The 11,981-nt window shown below is 37.3% G+C and overlaps 1 long non-coding RNA gene across 1 annotated transcript; it reads right to left on the bottom strand.

Annotated features, from left to right (window-relative positions):
* Positions 1-2,478: 2,478 nt before the first annotated feature.
* LOC143694524 (uncharacterized) lies at positions 2,479-11,177 on the bottom strand. The gene is made up of 3 exons (XR_013183078.1): positions 7,350-11,177; positions 5,075-6,848; positions 2,479-4,681 (listed from the first exon to the last, which is right to left on the bottom strand). It is a non-coding gene; the product is annotated as an uncharacterized LOC143694524 (long non-coding RNA).
* Between the last annotated feature and the right edge of the window lie 804 nt (positions 11,178-11,981).

Genomic DNA, 11,981 nt, shown 5'->3' with positions numbered 1-11,981 from the left:
ACTTTACTGCATTAAAACAAGTAGGTATAATAGACTGCAATGCTTAATAAAATCAAATGTTTCAATTTTGGGAAAGAAAGCAGATGCTGGAATCTACTGAAATCAATCACAAAAATGATTTTTCTCATTGCAAAGAACAGGATGACATAAATGTCTCTATAGGTTTTAAATTAGTTGTTACTTCTTTTTTTTTTTTTTATTGTATAGTTATTTTAAAGTGTCCTCAACTTTTGCTTATTATAAAAGGCACATTAAAAATAGCAGTTACCTCTACATTTAAATATTGGGAAGGAAAAAAAGAATGTAGTATTAAATGAAGAGGCTGCTTAAGTCAGGAAGCATTACAGTGAAGTAGCACAATCACTTTCCTATAAGCAAATATATATATATCAGTTTATATACATATATATTTATATATTTATATATATATACACACTATATATTGAGATAATATGAGGGTTATATAATAAATGAGGATTTTTGAGTTCAACAAATGTCTTACAATAGAAAAGTTTTTTGTAGCCTGCAACAGTCTAGGCAACACATAAACAAGGAGACAAGCATGATCTCTGCTCAAAGAGCTTGTGGTCTGAGAAGGTTACAGACAGCTCTGTTCAGCTAGATCTAATACCGTATGTAGGTTGAAAGTCTAATATTAAAATAATACTTGAAAGTTTTATTGTTTAGGTTCATATTCTACAAAAATTAACATGGCATTCAAGGTAAAATACTGGCAAAGATATTTAGGTCTAAATGGTCTTGTGGCTTCAGATAGCTTCATGTTTACATTAGAAAATACATTGTATTTTAATGTATTTTCACGTTGTAAAATTCATGCCTGTGTATAGGAGCAAAAACATGGCCTATGGTCCACTTAAATTCCACTCAAGCTGCATTTGGAAAGCTTAAGTGGGGCTTATATTGTGAATAGGACTTTTCCTGGCACTTTGATCTGTGATGGATTTCTCTTGTTGTAGCAGTGGTGACACAAGTCATGTGTTCCATAATGACACCAGATTTATGAAAACCTGTCATGGTCAAAAGCAGTCACATGCACATGGAAAAAAAAATCTGGTGCTACATCATCAGCAATATTTGAAGAATTACACATATTTCACAGTTTGGTTCAACGTCACCAGGTCTCTGACAGCAGATAGCTGACATTTGTAGTATGACTGGGAGTTTCCAGCCATCCCCTCCTCCTTCTCCTCCAAATTCTGCTTAATTGAGTATGTTGGCAACCAGACCTTGAATTATGCTTTGCTGTCATCCACTTCCTTTGGAAAGGCAAAACATCAATATGAGTTTCTATACCACTTTCTTCTGTGATTGGTATCTTCAGTGACAAACTGGTGCCCGCAGAATGTATCCATACTTGAATAATGTGATAATATCCTAGAAATCCTGTCCAGGAGAGGGAATCATTCATCACGGAGTGTGGGAATATAATATATAAATTAATATACCATATTCATATATATTACCATAGTTAATAACTTATTTCTAGTTTATATAACATACTCTTTAAAATATATATAAATGGATATTAAATATTTTCTATATATTATTCTTATAGTATAGTATAGAATAGAAAAACATGTAAATTAATATATTGTATATTGTATTATTACAATACAGTGTATATGTTTATATACCTAGTATCAATAATAATAAATTATAGAATATTATATTTCTTTTTTTTTCCAAGACCAATTGTAAGTTTTCTACTATTTCAAACTGACTATTTAAATTTGAAATTGCTCTCTTTCTTCCAGCAGATGTTAGATTGTATTTCTTTCTGTTTCTGGGCAGATAGGAAAAAATCATATGTGAAGAAGCCTCTCTGGTTCTGCATGTCACAAATAGGAATTGGCTTTGAGGGAAGTATCCTGTCTGTGAATGTCCACACTTTATGTCATACTTAGAGCACCATGTTTGTATAAAATTCAGTAACAAAGTTATACATGGGACAGGCTAATGCTTTGTCTTCTATAATTTTATTGAGTATTATTCTGTGACTTTTAGAAGTTTATATCTATACATGTCCTAGTACTCTGCAGTAGCCCATCCTCAAAGTCTTGAGTAGGTACATAGGGGAGAGTAGTTAAAATTGTTTACAGACTGTCTCCTAAGCAAATTACATCATTAGAATCAAATCAGAATAAGCAAAATATATTTTTAACATGGGCCTAGAAATCTTGTTACCTAATACTTGATGTATACTGAGTTAACTGCATATCAGTGCTTCACCTACATGACTGAGAGAGGTCTTGTTTTTCAGCAGTTTTTGGAAAGAATCCAACTTGCTTGGATCAAGATATAGGTAGAAAACTCTCCCTAGAGACAAAATAGGGAGTTGCAAAGGCAGCTGGTTCATCTGCCTCTGAAAATGGCAGGTTATGGAAATGATCTTTGAAGGAACTTTAAGAGAGGAAAACAAATGACTAAAGTTACTAAGAAGTAGTTATGGAGATCCATGGAAATGTTGGTAATTATCACAAATGTCTAATGTTAATTTTGCATTTTTCCCCCTATGTATTCCTCATGTTCAGTAAAAAATAACATACAAATAAGTGAAGACTTTCATTACCAAAGGAATGACAGAACAATATAATTATCATATCAGGTGACACAGCATTTTGTAGTAAACCAGTATATCATTTATGCCATTACAGTACTCTTTTTTTTTCAATAAAATCTCCTGGTTTTAAATGAATATATCAGAGTAGCTTGTGAGATACCCTTTACATAATATGATGGGCACCATAGAAAGATTCACATGCCTTCAGACATAGATAGGACCCAAACACTGTTGGTTTGGTTTTCTGGGTGAAATTCCAGTTCCACTGAAAGTAATCCTCCCTTTGACTTCGGTAAGGTGTGACTTTCATCCCTAGTTTTCATGTTGGGACTTGGGACATTGCTAACATAAGGCATCGAATAATTACTTCTGGTCAATCAGGGTTTTAATACAGATCTGATGGTTTGAAGGATAAAGTAAATCAGTGTGGATCAAACCTGTTCTGAAGGGATCTCAAAGGTCAAGTTGATAGTTAAGTCATCCTGATTGCTTAACTCTTCTGCTCTGTGTAGAGACTTGCTGATTACAGTGCTGGGTGTGGAGAGGTGAGTGGTGCTGGACTGGGCCCACCAGATCAATCCACAGAGGTGACTCTCCCATACTCAGATATTAACTTCTCATGCAGAATCTGAATTCTATGGAAGAGTCCTTATATGCCACTCTTAAACTCAGTCTTTCATCTGTTATAAATTTTATTGGAAAATCACATATCATATGAAGTGCACTGATATATTAAATCTATTTACAGCATCAAGTATGAAAACCTCTCCTTACAATTCTTTCAGCTCATTACCATGAAATTCTACTCCCATTCCACACAGTAAGACAAAATTCAGATCTTGTTCAAAAGTTTTGTCTAGGAAATCAAAATGGAAAAATTCTTGTTTCTGTGTTCCAACTTCTTTATATTCAGAAGGACAAAGGAAGGGCTCCAATCTATGCCTGCAGCCTCATGTAAGTGGGGCAGAAAGTCTCCAAAGTTATAGAAGTGCAGGGAAATTATTGAAAGGGAGTTGTACAGTACAGGGAAGGAATGTGTAGGACTGTTTGTTCTCTATAAACATGAGAACATTTGGCAAACAGAATTTTTATCTGTCTCAGTAACAAAAATACATCCTAGGCCACAAACAGATATTTTTCTTCTCTTAGGAGAACACATCTGAATAAAGAGAAGAGGAAATTACACACAAGGCTGAATAACTTTCAGAGAAGCAACAAAATTTTTCATACAATAGTCTTCATACATTCAAATGCTAAAAGAAACTTGGGGGGTATTATTTTGGTTTATCTATCTTCACTTAGCAGAAGAGACAGGGACTACCACTTAAAAAAAAGGAGACAAAAATGATGCATTTGGAAAAAAAAAATCAAAACAAAAGCAATTAAATAAGGGTTTCTTTTTTCTTTATATATGTATTCCCTATGTCTCTCCATGTCTCTAGAAGGCCAAAGTGAATCACAGGTATAGGGCTTTTTTATGCCATGCCTCATACAAAAAAGGTGACACGTATTGGTTGCCTATCAAACTCCTTACTTTTGTCTCTTTCATACTACAGGCAGAATGTAATATAATATATACAAAGACATATATAAAAGCAATATAATATAGACACAAGCAAAGCTATGTATTCAATAAAATTATATATGTTTTTGGAAAGAGACAAAAAAATGTGCTAGAATAGCAATGTAGCCAACAATAATTAAGGAGTAATATGTGCACAGATAAATAAAATTTCTCTGAAATTTTTCATAGTATAGGAGGATGAAATAATCATTCATGCCACCCTCTGCTCCTGTAGAAAGCATCAAATGAATCCCTTCCACTTGGAGTTGGGTATTGTACTTTTTCCCATCATCTATTTGTGCCGTCAGGTCAAATAATAAGGTGAGAGCTTCTAATAGCTCTCTTTATTCTCTGGGAGCAGATCTTTTTTCTTACCTTATCCTGTTAAAAGGTGCATGGATAACAAATAAGCCACAGATATCAATAATAAATGCAGTTTGTTGATTGAAAGCTCCATCTGGTTTATTTGGCACCAGCTCCATTTGATGATTATGACACAATCTCAGTAACATCGAAGTCATGTGTCTTTCAACTCCCTGAAAAAGAAAACATTATTTATGTATTATATAGAGAGCCATATAATGCCTCTTATTTTTCCATATGAGTAAATTTGTTATAATAACAAATCAGACTGCAATAACTACAAAGTCAAAAAAGTATTGAGTAAGGATTTAATTGGACTTTGTTTGCAGGTATTGGTGGACAGTATTCTGAGGCCTTGCATCATGTTTTCAGAAGCATAATTTATTCTGCAGAAATGGATGATAATTGGTTAAAAAATCCAAACACCTCTCTTAGAGGGTCCTTTCAAGTGCAGTGACTTACTTGACTATGGAAGCCCAGACATTAAGAAAATAATTGGGGGAAAATAATAAACTATACATTTCAAAATCACAGGCAAGCTTAATTTCAAGTTTTATTCTCCTTACAGAAAATTTACACATGAAGAAGAAAGTCTCCTTTTTCTTTTCTTCTGTTTTTCCCAGCTGCTGCCTTCATCCTGTAAAAAGGAGATATCATTAAGTGGTAGGTCAGATTGATTTACCTCCAAGTAAAAGAGAAAAGGAGTCTTTGGTTACCTTCTTTCACTGCCAGATACTTTTGGGAGGGGAGTGGAAGGGAGGGGAAGAAAGGCAAAGCATGTTAACATGCAATCCTTTATCCAGATATGGGTGAGAAGCCCTCCTTATCCTTCCAGTCCTCACGTAGCAGAGTGCGCCCTGCAACCTCAGCTGGAGAAGCTGCTTTCTGCTCTGCATTGCCACAGTTCAAAGAGATGCAGCTCTCAGGTCTGTAAAGCACACTGAGGATGAAAATGGACAGGAAAAAAGTTTTCTATACCAATATAGGTCATTATTTCAGTGACTCCTAGAGCCACTTCAAAACACTCTGGACTCCTGTGTATTTCTGCCCCACCGTATCATCATGAATACCTGTAACCAAGAACTAAGCAGTGACATTATTAAGGCAAAATGAAGAGAAGAATCCTGCACTGCTGACTGCACTTTTGAGAAATGGGCTGGATATGGATTTTGTTATTCAACCAAATCACAACTATTACTTCAGTGAACTTGGTAAGTGTTTCAAAACAGGGAGTCCAAGGTAAACTGCATTGCTTGTCTCCACTTGCCCTTGCTCTCTGCCTTTGCTTTCTCCTGGAATCCTTGCGGGAAGGAGGAATTTTGTCTGCATTAGACAGAGACTGCACAAAATAGGGAGAACTTAGCCCTCACCGCAGGGAGTGTGACACACGCTGCAGAATAAGCACGGCCAGTGCAGAGATTCAGCTTTCGCAGAATCCCTTGTAGCCTGAATGGGAATGTAAAGCTACTTCCCACAGGATAAAGCCAAAGAGAAGAGAAAGGGCTGACAGAAGGATCGTACGCTCAGCTCAGTGCAGTTCCCACTGCAAGTCCTTGTAAGCAGACTACTCTCACACTCAGCTTCTGACAGAAGCTTGGCATCTCATCTGAGGGCTTCATAATTAAAAAGATCCTGTGCTGAAATTTGAAAGCTTTGCAGACTTTGTTTCATGTTGTTAACAGGATGGTTATTAACAAGGATGTGGAGCTCTTTGTTACAGATGGAAGGCTGGGAATGGGATGAAATTGTCTTTATATGGTTTTATACAATCAGGTTTTCCAGATTGAAGGATTTTAGACTGGATTAATGTCCTGAATATTTGTCTAGATTCCTCTTTTCTATTCTGAGCTAAATTATCCAAAGCAGAAGCTCATTAAATAATGTTGAGAGACCAAATGTACCAATGCTAGATGTGTTTCAGCCTCACCATGGGCCCCACTTCAGTCTGGTTAGAGGAGTGGATGAAGGTTCAAACCAGCTCTCATCTCATTCATGCTAGCTGGCCCATCTCTAATCATAATGCAACAAACTACCGTGGCAGCTCCCACAACCAAGCTATCAACATGACCTTGTCATTTCAATTTTTCGCACATATTCTTTGCTTTCCCCCCCATGCCTGTGTAGCATATCACACTAAAATCTCATCTTTCTCCAGCCTACTGCCAAGGGCTACTAATCTGAAATACAACTTACTCTGAGAAATGTCAAGCAGGATGAAAACAGTAACACTACAGAGGAGAAGCTTGAGTTGGACATCCCCTCTTCCATGAAAGTCTCTCACTTGCTCTTTGCTTTGCACTGTGCTACAGTCCAGGGCAGCAGTGTTTGTCTTTGCCTTACCTGAGTGACCCAAAGAGAATAATAGATCCTTACAGGGGTTCTGAACATGACAGAAATAAATGTACCACAATCAAAAAAATCTATTTTTTTCTGTCATGAAAACCAACAGCAATACACAGGTTTATATTTCTAAAATCCCCTAATCTTCATTTTCTCTTCCTTGTCCCTAATCTGTTCCCATTGTCTGAAAATACAAAAGCCTCAGAGATTTCTCATCTTATCTTCACAATGACAGCAAAGCTCATTGAAGCAGGGACAGACATTTAATGCAAATAACTCAACAAATAATTTCCAATCACTCCATTCTAAGTAATAAAAATTTCACTTAGAATATGTGGAGTATGTTCAAACAATTAGTGAACTAATGGAACTCATTACTTGCTCACAGGTTTTCTACTTGCAGAAAATAAATAAGAAAATTAATTTATCTGAAAAATAATTTTGAATTACTTGCTCAGTTTCAGGTATATGTACTCCAAGTCAGTGGTTAGAGACACTTACCAGGCTTCGAGCTCTGCCTGATCCAGCTTCTCCAAAGAAAATATGCCAGAAAATTGATGACAAGTATAGTAAATATTTTTCTAAATCTTACACTGTGATCCATTTCGAGAACTGAGAGTCTGATTTATGCCCAGAGTCTCTGGTTTTCTGACCAATCCAATTTCAGTGGAGGGTAGAGTTTTAAGGCTGATAATTCTGTGTACAGAGCAGGTTTTATACACAAAATAATCTTTAACAGTGACTTTCTACATTGCAGAAAGGGACTTCTGATTTACTTCTGTCCGTTTTTTTGAAAAGCCAGAAATCTTCTCCTGTGGGTGTAAGAAAATAAAGCTTGCCAAAGTGTTAGATCAGACACGAGTTTTCATCTCTGTCCATTTTCTCTCACATGAAAGACTTCTGGAGCTAGCAAAGCATGCTTTTGTTGACCAGCAAAGATCAAAAAGGCAGCTTATTTTTGTCCTTCAGCCACTAGACTGATACTCTCAGTTCTGTTAACATTCTGCCCCCATTTGAACTGGACACTTTGGAAGTATCAATAATGCAAGTTGCAGGGCTGCACTAACACTCATCCTGTATTTGCCTCTCCTTCTACAAAATTAAATCAAGCTGAAATCAAAGAAGACACAATCTCAGTCATATAGGCAGAAAATCTCCTGTAGCTTTGCAGCAATTCTCAGTGAAATATTTGAAATTATTTATGTTGGCAGCAGTGACTGATCCACATTGAGAGTGCAGAGTTAACAAAATGCTTCCACCCCGTGGAGACATAAACAAAGTGTTGGAAGCCACTCATCATGTCATCCACCTTTTCCCTGCTTCCTTGACAGGCACATCTCCTGAAAGAGAATGTTGTTTTACAGGAACATCAGAAAGTGCAAAAGTAACTAATAAAACAGTGACAATCCCACTGTGACCACAAGGAGTAGGACCAGCAAGCAGTGCACCTCTATTACTTATGAGTGAAGAGAATATATGCAGCTATCAGAGCCCTTTCTTAACATTGCAGATTGGGTCAAGAATATATTCTGCAGGAGAGCTCAGACTACTTCTCTGTTTCAGACTATTTCCATTATGAGTGTTCTTACAGGATTCAGGTGACCCAGTGGATCAAGAACCAAGATATCAGCTGTGACCGGCTGGGTCAAAAATTGTTGTTGTCTACTACAGCTGGCTGCTCTATACTCAGAGTTCAACTACAGCCCTCCTAGTAGCTTTGTAATTGGCAGAATTATCCTCAATGCATCTGTTGTTGAGTGTGTAGGAATGTTTGCGGGTGAGATGTACATACACATAAAAGGATTGTGTTGAAAACAGTAAAAAGCACTAAGTATTTAGCCACAGCTGAGTTCTCTCCAATTTGCACTAAAACAGAGAAAAGTAACGGCATCTTGCCATACTGAAATACATTTGATTACAGGATTTCTAAGCCCATAAGCAGCCACATTGCACAACAGATGCCACACTGAATAGTAGCTGCTGCCCTACCTTGGTGTCCCAGGCGGCTGTCTGTAATGAGGGAAGCCTTCCTCCACAGCAAACCTGGGGTGCTGTGCAAGATTCTGTCAACTTGTGGGTCAGTGTGGTTCTGGGGACCTGTTTCCTATGCAGACCCCCTAAAAGAGCTAAGATCACAATTCCTGAGGACAGTCTGCAATTGGATCTGGTTGTCAAACTCAAAACATAGGAAGGGGAGGAGATTGCTCTCCTCTCTCCTTCAAAGGCTGGCAAAAGTCAAAATTTCAGAAGCTTCCTTGGCCCGGTTGTTCAGGTCAAATTGCCAGTAACTGTGGAGAAAGGACATGGGGGGGATTTTCGAGATCCTTGAGCAAAACTTTTGCCTGATTTCAATCCAAAGAGTGAAACATAAGCTTGAAATTTAACTGAATTTCCAGCATTTATGCACTTTTAAAAAAATTAGGTTTTGTTTCTGCCAGCACCATCATCCCCTCAGTCTTTCTTTTCCTGCAATAAGAATGGATCTAAGAATGATGAGATGTTTCGTGATATTTTCATGCCAATAATAAAAACTTGCCCCACTCTTGCACAGTTCTCAGGGATGCTCACATGCATTTCACTATCTTATCACCACTTGCAGTTAGTTTCAGCTCTCCTTTGGCTGGATCATGTGTGGTCTTCCTTACCCGACATTTTTTCCAATATTCAATGGCACTGCATGCCTCCATTTGTTTGCTTTCCCTTCTAAATCAGTGGATAGTTCTCTTAGAGAAGACTTTATAGACAAGCGAAGTGAGTAGCTCAGACGTACATTAAGTATTTGAAAGAATAATATAATTTAACCAAGGTACACTGCTCAGTGACCTAAATCCCCTGCTTTCATAGACGGTTGACATTATTTACATTCAGGCTTTTTTGTAGAGAGGCATTTGAATGACCCTTCAGAATGGATGTGCTCAGTAGGAACACTCTACCCGCTGTCTTTGCACCTCCCGCTTACGCCGTGTCTGCTTACCCTGGGTTTTTCAGTCAGGTGTCTACAGCTCTCAAGGAAAAAGATGTCTTTTGTTTTTTATCAGTGAAATCACTGACTTTAAGACATGCTCTGTACACACACAGAACTTGATTCCTCTCAGTGATGAAACATATCTAGTGTACCCTAAACCTGTCAGCTTCCGTATGGGGAGCCAGCCCTTGACAAGGGTGAAGCCAACACTGAGTAATTTCAAGACATAAGCCTCCTTTTTTTTTTCATGATATCTGATGTGGCTGTAGACATAAAACATTCAGAGACTTAGTCGGTATTTTTTCAGTGAAAATATTTAAAAATGAAGCTGTAGTTCAGACAGCTGAGCTGACAACAGCTTACAGAAAGAGAACAAGTAAACAATTGCAGAAGTCTCCAGACACTGCAAGACAAGATGAGCAAATATTTTCTTCCTCTGAAATGCAACTTGTTTTACTAATTTTTATTTGACTATATTCCAATGATATGAAATTATAGAGAAAATAAATACACTAAGACTATGGAAGGGTATCAGTGGGATTTAAAATTGTAATATCACTGTAACATCATAACTTCCAAAATTATTATGATTTTAATGGTCTTCTCATTGAACCTTACAAATTTGGTTTGCTTGATTATTGTTAGATTATTTTGTCTTGCCTGTATAGAGTTGTGAATATTATTCTATGTAATGGCATACTATGACACAAAATATATATGATCCAAAATATACATCATCTGAGCTCCACTATTTACCAGTGCATTGCTTCTAGAACTCTATTGTCTCCAAGTGTTGACTGTGTGGCTTCCCAAACAGTTAAATGTGAGTCACTCACCCAATAAAAATTCTTCAATTAATTAAGCCACAGCTAAGGTGATAAAACCCAGAAATGAAAGGGGTTTGCAGGCACTGAGTGCCAAAGCTGTGATTTGTTGGAGCACCTCCACCTCAGAATGCCAACTTCAAATCTGACAGATAAAGTACTAGCCTTAACCACCAGCAGCAGAAAGTGCTCTTTTGCCATGGGCAGCTTTGGACTTTGGAGCTGATGGTGTGGAAGTATCCATAAGGATATGATAAAGGTTTACAAGCAACTTTATACATCCAGATTTTGTGTAATGTATCATCTTTGGTCTTTCCTATCTCCTTCTTTAAGTTATATTACCTGACCATAGCAGGTATTGCATGACTTCTCTTTGGTGCTCAAAGTTGTAAGTGCAGGAATCATTTAGCATTTTATTTAGCAATTTATATATTGTTACATTCTGAGAAGGGATAACCTTTGTCTTTGTGAATAGCCCCCAAAAATATAACAACTGTCAAAATAAGGCATTCCAAGCCTGCAATTTTGGTAGCTTGTTTATGTTTCCTATCCAAATATAGGTAACATGGAAAATTTCAATTCTAATTGACTTGCCTTCAAAAACCTCGTACTGACTCCTGTGTGGGGGGTGAAAATCTCCCTTGAGGAGGGAGTTTAGAATTGAGGGGTGGGGAAAAAATTCTTTTAGTCCTTAAATCTACCTTAAGCAAAGATTTGCAAAACTCAACCTGATGCTGCCTGTCTTCTTAAGAGATGCATCTCCCAAGAAACCTCAACTTTAAGATCTCAGAAGAATGTGAAAATATGATAGTCTGTATCTCTGTGGGGACCAATTATTGCTAGATGTGGTTTTTGCACAAATAAAAGTGGCTCAGTTTCAGCATGTGGAAAACCTAGGAAACTAATCTGTGTGGTGCACCAATTCTGCTCTCAGGCACAAGAACACACACAGTTTCTGTATGCATTCTGTAATGACCTCCAGTATGATGCAGAAATGTAGGGGTGGCTTTTACAAGATATCCAGCAATGCAAGGCTGCTACGTGTCGGATAAGATCCAAGCCCTTGCTGTGTAACTTCCACAGCCTTAATGATGTTCTTAGTGGCTATGTGGGCTGAAATTTATAGTTTCAATGTGAGAGCTGAAAGTTTTAGTGTTTCTTAATTTTTTTTTTCATTAGATAAAGAAAGAAATAATATGCTGGAGTGATTCCAGAGACAGCAGCTACAGGTTTTTTTCTTTTTTGCAGCACTCAGGTAGTCTACCATGTTTTCTCTTACAGCCTCCCATTAAAGCTGTAAGCCAGACTCTGAACCCCAAATAAACTCACCTTCTTTCAGATGTA

This window comes from Agelaius phoeniceus, chromosome 7 (genome assembly GCF_051311805.1).
Source record: "Agelaius phoeniceus isolate bAgePho1 chromosome 7, bAgePho1.hap1, whole genome shotgun sequence".
Taxonomy (NCBI): Eukaryota; Metazoa; Chordata; class Aves; order Passeriformes; family Icteridae; genus Agelaius; species Agelaius phoeniceus.
This window is presented reverse-complemented; position numbering and strand designations above follow the sequence as displayed.